Source organism: Dasypus novemcinctus, chromosome 12 (genome assembly GCF_030445035.2).
Source record: "Dasypus novemcinctus isolate mDasNov1 chromosome 12, mDasNov1.1.hap2, whole genome shotgun sequence".
Classification (NCBI taxonomy): Eukaryota; Metazoa; Chordata; class Mammalia; order Cingulata; family Dasypodidae; genus Dasypus; species Dasypus novemcinctus.
The window spans coordinates 72,674,107-72,692,102 of NC_080684.1; positions in this window are offsets into that span (position 1 = coordinate 72,674,107).

Below are 17,996 nucleotides of genomic sequence, written 5' to 3' on the forward strand. Positions count from 1 at the left end.
TGTCCATGCCATTAATGGCCTTGTGGGCAGCCAGCCCAGTCTTTCGGAAGTGCCTCAGACAGGAGTCTGTTGTGTTTCTCCAGCAAGGAAGCTTCCTGTAAGGCTCTGTGTCTCCTGCCTTACAACAGAGGAGAATAGCCGGTGATCCCAGGTCAGTCATCTGTCCCGCTCATTCTGGCAGAGAGAATAGTCAGAGATTTCCCATTTAAAATTTTTTTTTTTAAAAAAGAGAGGAAAAAAAAAATCTACTCAACAGAGCAGATGGAAAAAACAAGAGAAGAGAGGAGGAAACTACAGGAGAGCCCAAAGCGTTGTGGAAAATAATTTTAAAAATATCTAGAAGCGATGGGGATGGGAAATAGGGAATTAACACTTAATTTGTACAGAGTTTCTGTTTGGTCATGGATGGTGGTGATGGAAGCACAACATTGTGAGTGTAATTAACACTGCCAAGCTGTATGCTTTTTTAAAGCGGTTAAAATGGGAAATTTTATGTTGTATATATATTACCAGAAGAAGAAAAAATTTAAAAGCCATAGAACTGTACAACATAAAAAAAGACTGCTAATGTAAACTACAGACTATGGTTAATAATAAGATTATAATGATATTGGTTCATTAATACTAATGCAAAATGTTAATAGGAAGAATGGGGGTGGCGTGTAACACGAGAACTCTGTACTTTTCTGTAAACCCACAACTGCTCCAATAAAAAAAATAGAATGAAAAAATATAGATACAGATAAGGAATATATAGATATAGATATAGAAAATATTCCACTATCTTCCACTGAACACATATTGGCTCCGATTTCACAGTGCCTGAGAGCATAACCAAGACACCAGAGAATTTAAATGTAAAGCAGATTTCCAGCAGGATGAGTGGTGGTTGTTGAAACTTGATCTGTGAGGCCAAGCTTAAAAGCTGCTCCAGCCCCTGGAAGATGGGTGCCCTGAGGAAAATAATGATTTGGCAATAGCTTCCAACACCCCTCTACCTCCAGACATACAAATTCAACAAATGCACACTTTTCCCTTACTGTTCTCCCTATTGGGAAGAAACACTGCTGGTAAGACATAAGACATCTGTTTTAGCTCCTAACTGCCCTCAGAACACCCTGCACAGCCTAGGCTGCAGGGGAGGGATGCGGTGGCAGGGTGAGGGCTTGGGGGACTGGAGGGGTGAGAGTCAGGATCGTACCCTTTGGCCAGCAATCCGACCCTTCCATGTCCAAGGGCACTTGGCTTTTGAAGCTTGGAAAACTTCATCCAGGGCACATTGATTTCCCTCTACTTTGATTCTTGAAAACTTTAAGAGATGTAAAATGGATAAATCCCTTCCTCCCAAAGGATGGTGGGAGGTGGGGGAAGGGTGGAGGAGGGAAGGAAAAGGGAGAACGGCCAAAGGAGTTGTGGACATCTGTATTTCCTGTTACCACAAATAATCCCCTACATAATCAGAGCAGTCAGTAGCAAAGCTTTCTAGCCCCAGAGCTGAAGAGCGGTAAATCTTGCCTTCTTTATGATGATAACATTTTAGAAGACAGAAAAGGTACTTTTTTAAACGGCAGGATGTCATTGCTTGTCCCAAAGCAAAATGACAAAAACAGGGTGGTTCTGTTCCAGCTGTTTTTGTTATTTTCTCCCTCAAAGGAGCCCAATCTGGCTTCTTGTCCTTACTGTCTGGACTGGGGCCCCACATTTAACTAAAAAGTTAAAATATCACCAACGCAAATCACTGATATGTAAGCGTTTTTAAATAAATTGGGGGAAGTGGACTTAACCCAATGGATAGGGCGTCCGTCTACCACATGGGAGGTCCACGGTTCAAACCCCGGGCCTCCTTGACCTGTGTGGAGCTGGCCCATGGGCAGTGCTGATGCACGCAAGGAGTGCCGTGGCTCGCAGGGGTGTCCCCTGCGTAGGCAAGCCCCACGTGCAAGGAGTGCGCCCTGTAGGGAGAGCTGCCCAGCATGAAAGAAAGTGCAGCCTGCCCAAGAATGGCGCTGCACACACAGAGAGCTGACACAACAAGATGACGCAACAAAAACAAAGAAACACAGATTCCCGGTGCCGCTGATAAGGATAGAAGTGGTCATAGAAGAACAACCAGCAAATGGACACAGAGAGCAGACAACTGGGGGAGGGGGGGCAGGAAGGGGAGAGAAATAAATAAAATATAAATTTTAATAAATAAGTCAATCAATCAATCAATCAATCAATCAATCAAATTGGCCCTCCGTGGGATTGTATGTTAGAGAGTCAGTATGATGCCATTGAAGCAGCTCTGAAAATAGGGAACGTAAGGGCCGTTTGCTACTGAATGCCTCTGTCTAGCATTTGAGACCCTCAGCAATCTGCCTCCATCTGCTTTTCTAGGCATCACATCCATTTCTTACACCAGGTACTCTTCTTCAGTCAGGCCAAGCTTCTTGCCTCCCTACTTAATTATGGATTTATTGCCTCCCTCTTTCCTTGAAGTTATGCTGTCTCCCCACTGTCACCAGCAGGATTCCAACCAGCTTGTAAACCCTTGCTCCTTGTGTCTTGGAGACTTTAGACTACTGTGCTCTCCCCTCTCTAACCTCTATCTTATCCTCTTTCGTACACAGTTGGCCCTTCAAAATACTCTGTTCCCTAGTTACCAAAACAATACAGTACAAACTTTAATGATTGCTCTGTTGCCATCTCAATCGCTCAGTTCTGATGTCTTATTTCTTCTAATAAAATTCACTCATTCGACAAAATATTTATTGATCACTACCAAGAACCAGTCATTTAATGTTTGCTCTTAGTATGCTAACATTCTCTTCCTGGAGCCAAGCAATTAATATGTAAAGAAGCAAAAGTGTGATACACGGCATGAAGACAATAAAGCATGATAATGGTTAGAGAGAAAGCAGGATGGGGGTAAAACTCTAGATGGATAGTCACGGAAAACATCTTTGAGGAGGAGATATTTGAAATGAACAAAGAAAGCCAGTTACACAAAGGGCTGGGGAGGGGAATGTGGAATGTGGTGGGTTGAAACTCTATTTACCCCAGAAAAAGATATTCTCAAATGGAATCCATTCCTTTGGGAGTAAACCCGTGGTACATGGAACCTTTCAATGGGGTTACTTCAGGTTAAAGTGTGTGTGGCACAGCCCAACAGGATGGGTCTTCATCCTATTACTGGCGTCCTCTTTAAGCAGAGTGAGTTCAGACATGAGCGAGAGAAAGCCACAGAGAGACAAAAGATGGACATAGATGGATGGGAAAGACTCAGAGACACCACCATGTGCCTTGCCATGTGATGAGGAACCAAGGATCGCCAGCAGCCAGCCCCAGGTGCCGGTCTTCAGGAGGAAAGCATCACCTTGATAATGCCTTCATTTGGACTTTTTCCTAGCCTCAAACCATGAGTGAATAAATTGCCATTGTTTAACCTGACCCATTTCAAGGTATCTGTTTGAGCAGCCCAGTAAACTATAACAGTGGAACATTCCAGACAGCAAGTGCAAAGGCCTGAGAGGAAATGAGCTGGTATTTCAGGAACAAAAAGAAAGCTGGCAAAGATGAAGATGACTTCAGAGAAGATGGGGAAGATTAGGTAGGTTCGTGCTGGCTGAATAAGAGGTTTGCGTTTCATTCTAAGTGCAAAGGAAAACTTTTAGAGGATTTTAATCAAGGAAGTGATATAAACCAGTTTGTGTTTTTAAAGGATCTCTCAGGGTGCCAGGTAAAGAAGAAACATCAGAACGGTAAGGTCAGAGGCCTTAAAGCTGACCAGTTGGGAGTCCCAGTGAGAGGTGAGAGGCATGGCCTAAACTTGGCAATATTTGATGATAGATACATCCACATTATGAGGGAAGTGAACAATCAAGAATAACTACTGGATTTTTGGCCTAAGCAACAGGATGTCATGTGATCCTGATGGATCAACGCATCTTTTATATCCTAGCCAATAAGTAATGTAATGATCTGCCATTTAGTGAATCCCACTATGTGTTGTATATGTTTTAGTCATTATTAGCCATCATTACATAAGCCTGTGAGGTAGGTATTGTGACCAATATTTAATAGATAAGGACAATGAACTTCGAGAGGTTAATTTGCCCAAAATTACAAAGCTATACCATAGTCTATGTAATTCCAAAATTTATACTGTTTCCACTCAGTTACAACTCCCTATGCTTGTCAGTTGACTGCTGGTCATGCATTAGCACTGAAGTCCCTCCTTCACCCGTGTATAGGCATGAAAAAAGACTGAACAGAAAGAAACCAGAAGAGAAATGCACTCCTCTCTGGATGGTGGGACTCCATAGATAATTTGAGAAGTATTTTTGGTCTGTTTGGTTATTGATTCTTTTATATATTCTATAGTCTGACTTCAAATTCCAACTTATAATATTTGTACATCCTTCAACAAATTTCTTAGCTGCTAAGAGCTTTACTTTTCTAATCTATAAATTGTGTGTAATAATATTTATCTTGGATGGTTGGTATAAGGATTAAATGAGACATGTATGAAGCATTAATGCAATATCTAGAAAATGGAAAACCTTCAAAAAATAAATCATATCTATTTTAGTGGTAGACACCAAAAGTCAGCACCAGGACACAAGCAATTATCCAAGTCAATATTTTATTCACTGTAATTTATTTCTACCTTCCTTTATTGATGAGGCAACTCAGACAAAAGAGCAAGTGACTTGTCTAATAGCCAAGATAAATTAGAGCCAGGGCAAGAATTCTCATTTTCCAATTCCCTGAATGCAGCTACTAAATCACCCAGTCCCTTGGATATCATGTATTTTTTAAACCGCTACCCAACTGATTGTGCCTGGATTCTGTAGGCATACAAACCACAGCTGCTACAGACTAGCCATTCACATGAATAAACTATAAAGTCATGTGATCATGTTCAGGGCACACTCCTAAGTCAAATTTCTGCCAAAAATACACACTGCTGAAAATTCCACTGCAGGCAGGAAAATCGCCAGAGTGGCCTTAACTGTCATTTTCATTTGGAATATCTATAATAGGTTAATTTGTGGGACTTAAAAGAAATACATTTTCTAATCTACTCTATCAAGTCATAGAACATAAGGAATTCTGAAATCTAAACACAGAGATTCTTTCACCAAAAGCTAAAATCATTGAGGTAATTGCTAGGATGGACAGAGGTTCTGATGGCTGGCTGATTATCAAAATCACCTGAAGAGTTTAGTAAAAACTATAGATTTCCTCATCCAAAATCTCAGGGATTTTGGGAAACAGATGTGGCTCAGGTGACTGGGTTCCAACCTACCACATGGGGGATAACTGGTTCGGATCCCAGTACCTCCTAAAGAAGACAGCAGGCTGGTGCAATGGGCAGGTGCAACAAGCTCACACAACTGGAGACACAAGAAGAGGGGACATAATGAGAGACAAAACAAAGAGGGTATCAGAGGCTCCCAGTGCCTCCTAAAGGAGACACTGAGCTGACTCAATGGGCAGGTGCAGCAAGCTGATGCGAGAAGATGAGGAAACAAGAGACACAGGGAGGAAAAACAATGAGAGACACAACAAGGCAAGGGACAGAGGTGACTCATGCGATTAGGCACCACCCTTCCACATTGGAGGTCCCAGGTTCAGCTCCTAGTGCCTCCTAAAAAGGAACAAGGAAGATGAACAGACACAGAAAGTGCAAACAACAAGCGGGTAGGGAGTAATAAGTAAATTAATAAAATAAATCTTCAAAGACTCAGGGATTCTGATCCAGTTGGTATGGAGTGGGGTCTAGGAATAAGCACTTTTAAAAAGTTGCCCATTTGCAATCAGGAAAATGCAAATTGAAGTCACAGTGAGATACCACTTCATACCTATTAGAATGGCTATAATCAAAAAGCCAAAAAATAAGTATTGGTGAGGATGTGAAGAAATTGGAATCCTCAAACACTGCCAGTGAGAGTGTAAAATCGTATAACAGCTTTGGCAAACAGTCTTGCAGTTGCTCAAAAGGTTAAACATTGAGCGACCATATTTCACTCCTAGGTATATGCACAAGAGAACTGAAAACCTATGTCCAGAAAAATTTTATATATGAATATTCATTGCAGCATTATCCATAATAACCAAAAAGTGGAAATAGGCCAAATGTCCATATAAACTGCGATATATCCATATAACAGTATATTATTTTTCTGTAAAAAGGAATGAAATACTGGTATGTGATACAACATAAATGAACCTTGAAAATATGTGATCACAAAAGACCCTATATTATATACTTCATGTATATGAGCAGATAAATCTACAGAGATGGAAAGTAGATGAGTGGTTGGTTGCCTGAGGCCAGGGTTTGGAGGGTTGAGGAGTGACTGCTAATGGGTACATGGTTTCTTTTGAAGATGATGAAAATGTTCTAAAATTGTGGTGATGGGGAAACGGACTTTGGCCCAGTGGTTAGGGCGTCCGTCTGCCACATGGGAGGTCCGTGGTTCAAACCCCGGGCCTCCTTGACCCATGTGGAGCCGGCCCATGCGCAGTGCTGATGCGCGCAGGGGAGTGCCGTGCCACACAGGGGTGTCCCCCGCGTAGGGGAGCCCCATGCGCAAGGAGTGCGCCCGTAAGGAGAGCCGCCCAGTGCGAAAGAAAAAGCGCAGCCTGCCGAGGAATGGCGCCGCCCACACTTCCCAGCGCCGCCCACACTTCCTAGTGCCGCTGACGACAACAGAAGCGGACAAAGAAACAAGATGCAACAAAAAGACACAGAAAACAGACAACCAGGGGAGGGGAGGGGAGGGGAATTAAATAAATAAAAATAAATCTTTTTAAAAAAAAAAAGAAAATTGTGGTGATGTTTGCACAGCTCCATGAATAAAAACCACTGGATTGTACAACTTAAATGTGTGACTTATATGGTATATGAAGTATATCTCAATAAAAGTGTTGTGTATATTACTTAACTACCCAGGTGATTTTGATGTACAGATAAGTTTGAAAACCACTGTGTATCAGTTTGATATTATTTATGAATTCCAGAAAGATATATTGGATTATGTTTGTAAACTGGTCTTTTCCTCTGGGCATATTAGATTATATTGGATTCAGCGGTTTACTTAATTAAATAATGATTAAGGGTTTCACTGGACCATGTCAGTGGGACATTGTATGCCTGCCCCCCAACTCACAGAGAAAACAACATGGCAGAAGGGTTAGTTGGAGTTTTTGAGCTGGAGTCCCAGGAAGTAAGCACGCAGAGAATCTTGGTTGTGAGGAGAGAGAAAAGGCCCTGGGAAGAGAAACAAACTGTTCACCTAATAGTCTACATCTGACCTTGTAGAGATACCAGATTTGCTGAGCCTGGAGAGAAGCAAGCCCCAGAAAGAGAGGGACCCAGGAAGCCCGAGCCCTGGCAGACATCAGCAGCCATCTTGCCCCAACACTTGGCAATAAACTTTGGTAAGGAAAGTAACTTATACTTTATGACCTGGTAATGGTAAGCTTTGACCTCAAATAAATATCCTGCATAAAAGTCAACAGATTTCTGGTATTTTGCATCAGCACCCCTTTGGCTGACTAACACACACTGCCTCTAAGTCCTTCCTACTCACAGTGTGGTCCATGGACTAGCAGTATCAGCCTCATCTGGGAGCTTATTAGAATTGCATTGTCAGTGTCGGGATGGAACCTAATATTCTGCATTTTATCAATATCCCTAGAAGATTGGTGTGCATTATATTAAAGTCTGAGAAGCACTACTCAAGTTCTTTTTAGAACCTTTCCGGACCATGTCTACTCAATCCCAAATATTCAAACCAAAGACTTAGGCCTCCTTAAGGCCTAAACTGGATGAACATGCTAACATCAACAATTCATTCAACTGTGGGAAAATTCACGAAAACAATATTAGACAGAGCCAAAGAGAAGACCTTCATAAATGAATCTCCTTAGTGTGTCATAAGAGTTTTAAGAAATGTTGCTAGACTCTCAATGGAGAACATAAAAATACTTCTGATTATAGTGGAAAAAAGGACTATATCAACACAATAATTAATCAGACCAGAGTCATAGAGAGGTTTAGGTTGAAGTGAGAGGAAAAGTGGATTTTTGTATAATCTGGCATGTAACAGAAGTCTCTCCCTCATTGTTTTTTGTTTACCCTTAATTGTCCTAATAAAAAATTCATGATTTTTTAAATAACTGTTACAATAGAACTGTCACTTTTTTGTCACAATCTATGTAGCTTGTTTCACATGTTTTATCATATTTTCAATAGTTAGGGTGACTTTTTTTAAAATTTAATTCTGCATCATCACATTATGTTGGACTTTATCGACTATGTTTTCAAGCAGTCAGGCACAAGATGTTCACTTAAAATTCCAAAGAACACTTCAGGGTCAACTTCGAATGAGGGCCATCATGCATCCATATGAAAATTTAAAGGCCACAAAACATTGTAATAAGGGTCCATTTTTATATGTTCTTATTCTCTTCAAGGTGGCTGTATTATATATAGCTTGTTAGCACAACAGTTGATAGACCAACTGAGTTAGGATCTCTAGAAACCCTTTAATATCTGTGTGATTTTGTCCAAGCTATTTAAGCATTTTAAGCCTCATTTTCCTCTTCCCTAAATTGATATAACAGCTTCATAAAACTGTTGTAAGGAATAGATAGCATGATGCACATGATGCACATAATACATTTCTTAGAATATAGTAAGCTCTCAATGATGTTAGCTTTTAATAATACTCTTGTTGGCATCAATATCCTAAAACAGAATATCAGAAATGTTTGACAGAATATTTGCTTTCAAACCATTTTATAATCTACTTAGCTACAATTTAGATTTTAAAAACATAATATATTTACAATAAAAATGGACAAAATGTAAGGCCAAATGAGTTCAGGAATAGTGCTATAGGAGTTAAGGTGAGAGGTGTGAAAGGTTAGAGGTTAATGACCTTTACTACAAAAGGAATACCTGGCCACTCAAAGGAATGACTCAGTTACCAATAAAAATGCCAGATGAATGGCTTGATAGTAAATAATGCAGATCATTGGTTCTAGATCTTGGGCATGATTTTGAATCACCTAGAGGACTTTTTAAAACACAGATTGCAGGACCCCACTTCAGAGTTTTTGATTCAGTAGATTTGGGGTGGAGTCAGAGAATTTGCATTTCTCATTAGTTCCTCAGGCTGCTATTCCCCAGACCATATTTTGAGGACCACAGAAGTAGGTATTCAGAGAAAGAAGAAATCCTTGGGGTAAGTAGAAGTCAGAAGAACCCAAGGTCTAAAATCCTACCTCCTTTGTCTCCCTTCTATGTTCTCCCCACACCGCATACTTATAAAAAAAAACAACAAGGAAATCAATTTATTTTTTATTGGCAGACAAGAGTGTTTTCAACCATATTAAAGGATCCAGCAAAAGCAATTCAATCAAGATTGGGAACCACTGCTCAAGGTCATTGAAAAAAAATTTCCTAATAACTGTTAGGAATTATGGTTCTTAAACTTCAGGGTTCATCAGAATTACCTAGACAACCTAGGACCAACTTTAGACATATAGAAAGAGAATTTCTAGAGGTGAAGCCAAAGCAACTGTATTTTTTACTGAATCATCAGGTAATTCTGATGAACAGTAAAATTGACATATCAGTTTGAAAAATACTGAGTTAGCCTTAGACCATTCCTTAATCCATTAAACTTTTTTCTCAAGTGCATAGAATGAACTCGACTTTGTACCAAAGTGAGAGACTCTGAGGCAGTAAGGTATATTGAAATGGATGTGAGCTTTGGACTCAGTCTGACCTGGATTCATGTCTTATCTCTGCCACTGAATAGCTCAGTGATCTTGGATACTTGCTGAGTGTAGGCGTTCTGAGTCTCTATTTACTCTCTATCAAATGGGGAGAATGATATTTAAGTTTATTAATTGAGGAGTATCACTACTTGCATAAAATGCTTTTCAAAAAATAATAGATATTTATTAGGAATAAAAAAACATGTTCCTCAATGCTCCTGCAAACTATAACAATGATCATTAACTCTTAACATAGTATTAATAACTATATTAGTCAAGGTTCAGCAGGGAAACAGAACTAACTATATATATGTGTGTGTGTGTGTATATGTATGTGTGTGTATATATACATATAAATGCATGTGTGTAAATATTAAGAGATTTATTACAGGAATTGGCTCATTCAAGTGCGGGGATTGGCAAGCCCAAATTCCACAGGGCAGGCTACAAGTTGGAAACTCCTAGGAAGTTTTCGATTAATTCCCCAGAAGAAGCTGGCTGGAAAAAAGAAGATGGAAATTCTTCTTTCTGATGGCTGAAATCATTAGTTCTCCCTCTAAGGCCTTCAACGATTAAGATGAGACTTCTCTCATTGTTGAAGGCAATCTCCTTTGTTGATTGTAGATGTAATCAGCCATAGATGCAATCAACTGACTAATGATTTAAATCCATGAAATACCCTCATAGTAACAATCAGGCCAGGGCTTGCTTGACCAAACAACTGGACACTATAACTTAGCCAAAGGTACACTTGAATTTAACCATCACAATAACTAACACATGAGTCCCTTGATATTTCACAAAGCTTTGCATACATTAATAGTCTACCCCAGATAGCCAACGGTGTCTAGTATATAGCAGTACTCAGTAAATATTTATTTGGATGAAAGAATATAACATAAGGGGTAAGAACTCAGAATTTGGAGCCAGGCTGTTGGTGTTCAAATCCTGACTTTGATCCTTAATTTCTCTGTGACTCTGTTTCCTCATTTATAAAATGATGATAATAGAAACTACAGTCAAAGAGATGCTGGCATATTAAACAAGTTAGTCTTTGTAATGTACTTAAAATGTTACTCTGCACTATATAAGGGCTCACTATTATTATTAAGCACCTAAATGTTAAGGGAGTACTAGTAAGGGTTTTGTGTAGAGAAATAGGAAAAGCTTTTTAGAGAAAAGTGAGATTTGATTTCTTCTCATCAAAAGAAAAATCTTTACTAACAGTGTATTATCACAGACCAGAAATTTTTCAAAGCCATTATAGTAACCACACAGGCAAAATGAGGGGATCAAGTTCTCTAAGTCTGATTCTGTATACAGTCACCATTAGTAACTTGTACCTCAAGTTTGCATTGTTACGATGGGGATCAGGGAGCAAGAGAAAGCTAGACAATGTTGTCTTTCTTAGCCAGGTAACCACACTCATTTGGACACACCTGGGTCTGTGTGACATGTGGATGAATGTTCACATTCTTAATACCCAGATTTCTTCATGCACAGCAGAGCTCTGGTTTAGTGCCATTCATTATAACATGATTTGGGAAGTATCAATATCACAAGTGTCGTTCCTCCCCAAGTATTGAAGCCAATCTAGACTGGATTAAAGAAAATATAGGGGAAAGCACCTACCACTGTACCAGCCACATGAAGAAGATTCAACAAGTTAATAATTCTGAAGAAGAGCAAACAAGTATGAAAACTCCTATGTTAAGAACCAAGTAACATAATGAAAATAATAAGAGTCTAGAGTGCAAAAGATAGGTGTGTAGGAGTAGAAAGGAGGTAGCTCATGGGCAGTTTCATTGGTTTTCCAGCTTTGCCTAGAGTGTCCCCTGCAGGGTAGCTCAGTTGTGGTCGAATTCCAGATCTTGCTCCCCGTAGCCGTTTCATGCAGGAATCCCACCAACTGGACGGGACTACACAAGAGCCACCTGAGACAAGCATGTGGAACTGGGTTGAGTAAATGAACCATCTCAGGGTAGATGTGCATGCTTCCCTTTACCCCTGGCTGCCTAGGAGAGTTCCACTGGACCAGCAGAGTAAAGGTAGAGAGGCTATGCAGCCCACCTGACCTGAGTTTGCCTGGTCTGTCATTTACTTAAGTGACCAACTTTAGTTCTCAAATCCTCAATCTCCCTATTACTAAAATAAGATGATAATAGTTTTCCTCAAAGAGTATTCATTCATTCAACAAATACTTAGAGTACCTGCTTTGTGCTGGGCAATGTTCCAGGTCCAGGGTATACATCAGTGGACATAGTAGACAAAATCTCTCCCCTCATGAGATTGAAATTCTAATTGTGGAGACGGTGGCAGAGCAGCTTGCAGGGCAGCCTGGACCATTTGTAGAGCTTTTCCCTGTTCTGGGCCCCACTCAAAACCAGCTGCTTTTTATGTCCCTTGGGTGGCGGAGCACACCCGGTTGAGGAATACATTGCCTCCCAAATCCAAGGACATTCACATGGAGTCTATTTCTTGGCTGTAGAAGGGGCCAGATGCAACAACTTATCTTTCACCTAAGAAAGGATATCTCAACATGCCCCCAAGCCACTGGACACTTGGAAACTTCACTGAGATGGAAGGCCCATCTCCCACCCTATGACAGCATGTCTGGCCAGTGTGGCTAGAGAAGTTGCTGCTGCTTGCTTACCAGGTGTGATCAATACAACGTCATCAATGTAATGGACAGTGTGATGTCATGGGAAGGGATTTAGATAGCATGGCAAAGTTGGCTGAGTATTCTAAGCCAGAGCAAATCTTCAACAAATGTTACTTATCATTACTCTGCTCAGCAGCAATCTTGTACATCAAGATGCCAGGCAGGAGCCAGCAGCAGTCAAGGAAAACTGCCTGTGGATTAGACTCTTTTTTTACAAACCTCCCTGTTTTCCCTCCACCCCTGCTCCCCACGTAGCATCAAATTGTTGTTCTCAAAGATTTGGAGGAACATTTTACTCAACACTCCAATAAATATTTCTCAAATTAAACCACCACTTAATTGCATCTCAGCAATGCTCCCTTGTGACCACCCCATTAGGCTTAATGAATAATTCATCAGCTTCCTGAGGGTGCTTTTGGCTGGTCTTAAGTACAAGAAGAAATAATGCGATGTTTGCCTTTCAGGACCCTACTTCTTCCTCTTAGCAAGTGCACGCGCAGCTGCCTGGCAGGGACAGGGACCACAGGTGGCGAGGAGGCGATGGAAGACGTGGGTCCATCCTGCCAGCTTCCCGAACCTGGCCTGCCTTCCAACCCCCACCTTGACCCAGCCCAGGAAGGCTGTTCAAGGCGTCCGTTCTCCCCAGACACTTGAGCGGCAGCTGCCTCCTGGGCAACTCAGTGCCGCGGGCCTCCTGCGCAGAGGGCAAAATTACCCCGGGCTGCCGGCGTGCGGCGGGGACTGTTTTCAATGCACGCTTGCAAAAGACCGGTAGCTTGGGATCCACAGGCTGCAAGTGCCCGGCCCCAGCAGGTCTTGGGTTCGCAGTGGCTGACAAAGCCTCCTTTCTCTGGGTGAGTCTGCTGAGGGCGTGGGGAAGAAACTGATAAAAAAGAACTTTATCTTTCTGCGATCTTGCATTCATCCCAGGACATCACCTGTTTGGCAGCAGTGCAAGTCCGAGGCATATGTCCACCTGATTTATTCCTTTTTTTTTTTTTTTAATTTCCATTAAAGGCCAAGAAATTCCTTCTACCGTGAACTTCCTCCTCCAGTCACTTCGAGGAAGCCCTTAGAACTTGCCTATAATTCCCCAAATGTACCCCAGATGGAAAAGAGTGCATGGATCCTGCCTCTTCACACTAGACCCTGCTGGCTCATGATAATAGGTATCATTTATACAGGGTCAACTATATGTCTACAAGGATTATTTCATTTAATACCCATGAGGTAAGTACTACTATTGTCACCATTTTATAGATGAGAACACCAAGGCTTACCAAGGCAACCAACTTGCCTAAGGCCACAAAATTAGAAAGCAATGAAGCTGGAATTGGAACCCAGCTAGACACGAACCCAGAACCAGAATTCTCAAATTCTCCCTGACTCCATCCCTTTCTTTGACTGGTACTTTCTCTTTTCTTTCCTTTTTAAATTTCTTTTTAAATTTTCTATTTGACCAAGCCATTTGTCTTTGCTCTGTTTAGTGATAAGAATAGTAAATGCAGAGGGGATGGGTAAATTCTTTTACCCTTTAGGTTTTTCTTGTTTTGGGGGAAGTTTTCTTGGAGCCAGTTTAAAAGTGACAGCACAAAAACTGATATGGTCTAGATTGCCCCCAAACTCAGCAAAATCAAATGCCAGACCTGGTGAAGCCAAACAATATACTGGAAGGCTCTGGGTTTTACTGCTGCCCCTGGCTCATACTATCTGGGTATCACAGGTAAGTCACTTAAACTCTCTGACCTTAGTTTCCTCATCAATGAAATGCAGAGAACTATAATACCCACCCACCCCCATGCCCACCCCCACCCCAGCATTGTGGTGAGGATTTAGGAAGTCAAAGTATGTGGAGGTACGCTTGACTCTCTGTATAACCCTCAAGCCTCTTTCACCTTTCACCAATGCTGTGCAACCAAGGGAAGAAGGTATGTCAGATGAGGGCAGACAAAGCCTCTGCTAGAAACAGAAACAGAACAGCTCCTAGGAAGGACTGCTGGTTCTTCCTACTTCCAGCCCCACTGGGGACATACCCATCATTCCAGAAACGGTTTCTGCGGCAGCCGGCGGTCCCTTCCCCCTTTACAATCTGAAGCTCTGCTTTAGCGAAGGTTGCATCTTGGTTAACACAGTTTAAGCCTCAACTCTAAATCATAACCTATTTCCCTCCTTTCCTTGACACAGGCAGCCTACAAAGGAGCAACAGAAAATGCCCACTGTCAGTGCATCTGTGACATGAAAAGGGAAAAAATTGTGCTCTCAGTGTGTAGAAAAAGCTCGATTGGGAGAATACCATGCATGCCTCCCTCCATCCCAGACCGTAATCAGAAATGGAAGCACACACCGAAATTCTACCTTCATGAGTTAGTTTTAGGTTGAAAAAGAAAAAGCGGGGATAAAGGGGAGGGGAGAAAGACAGTCAAAAGTTTTGGAAATCATTATAGCCAAAGGTGATTGATGGCTTTCTTCTCAGTTTGTCTCTAGGGAGCAACTTTGGCCTTTGTTTTCTTCATTGCATGCCTTATTTCCTACAAGAGTCATTGCACTGTCTCTGAAAATCAATACTGAGCCAGCCAACGATGCTGATTACTACTTGCGTGGCTGCCCCTCAAAATACATCTGTCTCTCTATCTCCCAGTCTCTGTCGCTCTTCTCCCTCTCTGGTTCATTCTTCTCACTATTGCAAACCTCCCCCACGTTATGATTACACAGTTTTGGAGACATTTCAAGCCTTTATCAGCATACTCCACACCTACAGTAGGGCATTGCCATGGCCCCATTTTTGTTTTTGCTTTTCACATTTGGTTATCTTTCTAAAGCAGGGAAGAGAAAGAAACTAGGCAAATTTGTGACCAACAAAACGGAAGCAGGAGGGGTAGGAATGTGGGAGGGAACGCCTAAGGCCACCCGTGTGGAATAGATTAGCCGGATTTAAACAAAAACATACCCAAGCCTCCACTCAGACCCCAGGAAAATGGCGAATTTTCCCATTCCTTACTCCTACCATTTTCTGAAAATGAAGAAATAAAGAGAGGCCGACTTGAGAGCAGATAGGGACAAAACTATCTCCAAGGAGGATGGAGTACTTGATTGGGGCACGTAGGGCAGTTTGCACTTTTTTTACACTGAGTGGGGGGGGAAAAGCAGCTGCAGGAGCCCACCCTGCTGAAACACTGCTGCGAACTGGAACTATAGACGCTTCTTTTTATGGGGGTTGCCAATCTTCCTAAGACAAAACATTTATATTTTCTTTTAGGACAATAGCCATGTCACAGTGATCATGTTTCCTGAGTCAAAAAGGCAAAACAAATAAGCTGACCTAGGACTTTTGTAACTTGGTAAATGCATGTATATAAATATAGCATGTAATATATCTTAAATATATTTTATTAGAAAATAATAAAGTTACATACAATTATGACTGTCCTAGAAAAATCTGGAACACATATGTGCTGCACCCATACTTGTAATCACTCTTGCTCCCTTCGGGCATGTGCCTGCATGCACACACACACGCAGACTCACACACATATGTACTTAAACACACATGCTTGCTATGTGGTGTGCCAAAATGCTAACCACTCATCCTGAGCACTTCAGTCATGTCTCCTAGAGAAATTTTTAATCCCAAAGAAGGTAATTCTTAGTAAGTCTTATAATGCCCAGACGATGGGGAAGATGGCCATAGTAGGCTGTGGTTATGCTGTCATTTAGACAGACTGGCCTGACCTTCGAATTCCACTGGTGGACCTTGGTGCTGAAGGCACTGACGGTTGGAGTATAAGTTGATGCAAAATATTTGGAGGGAGTTTGATGATGTTATTAAATGTTCATTCCCTTTGACCCAGAAATTCTACTTTTAGAATGTTTGAGGATTTTTATAACAGAACTGTTTTCAGAGTGAAAATTGAAAACAATCTAAATGTCCATCAGTAGGAGGTTGGTTAAGTAATTTTTGGTATTCCCATAGGAAAAGAAGATATGATATAGTTCCAAATATATTGACATGTAAAGATGTTCTCAATATATGATTTAAGAGGAAAATGGGGATTATAGACAATATGTACAACATGACTGGATTGTGTTATATATGTAACAAATGCAAATATATATTCTTTTCCTGGTTATACATAAGGAAAAATCTACAACAAAATGTTAACAGAGTTATATATGGATAGTGTGATTATACCTAATACTTTTTAAAAAATCTAAATACTCCTCTGCATTTTCTGGCCATTTTTTGCAATGAGAAAATATTACTCTTTTAATCAGACAACACAATAAAGCTATTTTAACCGCATTACACTATGAGGAGCTGCCTCACCTACCCTGTACATAGCAGCTTTGCTTCTAAGCACAGGAGACTTGTTCAGCAATGATAGCCAGGCCTCAGCCAGGTCAGCTGAGAATGACAGAGAAGAGATTCCACAGGAGCTGCCATCTGGTTGGCCCCTGAGATCTGTTTTAGATCTGAGATCCTTTGGCACATTGGTGATACTACATGCAAAGTACCAAGATGGTAACCAGACAATTAATTCCACAAATTTGCCATTGACTGAATTATGATAGATGAATTAGTTCTTTAACTTGGGAGTTTGGGAAACAATAAAGGTTATTTATTGAGAAAACTCAAGACAACCCAGTGGAAGAACAGGTTTAGGTAACAATACAAGTGGGATCATTGTCTATGATCTTTAAGTATATATGTATAAGTACTCAAGCACACAAACATGCCTACCTAACGTGATAGCTTTGGGTGTTTCACGGCCAAGTCGTTCATTACCAGCAGTTTCCAGTATTGCATATCATGCAGCTGTCCGGGCATTCTAAGCTTTTGCTTGTATGATAGTTCAGCATAACAAAGCCGCCAAGTCAATTCCTGACTTTTGGATTTCAAAAACAAAACAAATCCTTGACATTCATAGCAGCGACAACAGTAGGGGAAAGGAAAAAGAATCAAGCTCTTCAAGAACCCTTGGAATGATATTACGTATAGCTCTCAAAGAATAAACGTGGAAGAATGATTCTCATTGTAAAAGCAAGTCATCGATCTCAAACTCTGTGATATCCTAATGAGAGATAAAATCCTCCCAGGTGAAGAAGGAGGGAGAGAAGAATTAAAGAACAGGTAAGAAGACTGGATGCTAGTGAGTGTCTCAGAAGGGGTTCTGCACCTGGCCTCCTCTCCCAACCTAAGGTAGGAAAGTGAGAGAGCAAAAAAGAAACTCTAGGTCAGTTGGGGATTCTGAGAGCAGAAAAACAAGTGCCTTGTTTCCCTGGTAAGGCTGGGAGTGGGAGAGCCAGGGCAGGGGATCATACATATTTCATACACGTCTTCAAAACCTACCTGGCTGCCATGTTCTCATGCCGTGCTGGGTGGAGCCTGGTGATGTGGCAGGCAGCCAAGAGTATCACAGATGTGGCATTGGGTTGCAATGGGCTTCCAGAATCCTTGAATTTGAGATAACTGCTCCCTGAAAGTTTTGCGATTAAGTTTGACCTCAAAATGTAAATGCAAAACCAAGAAAAAGAAAACAGGAGGAAAAAAGAATAT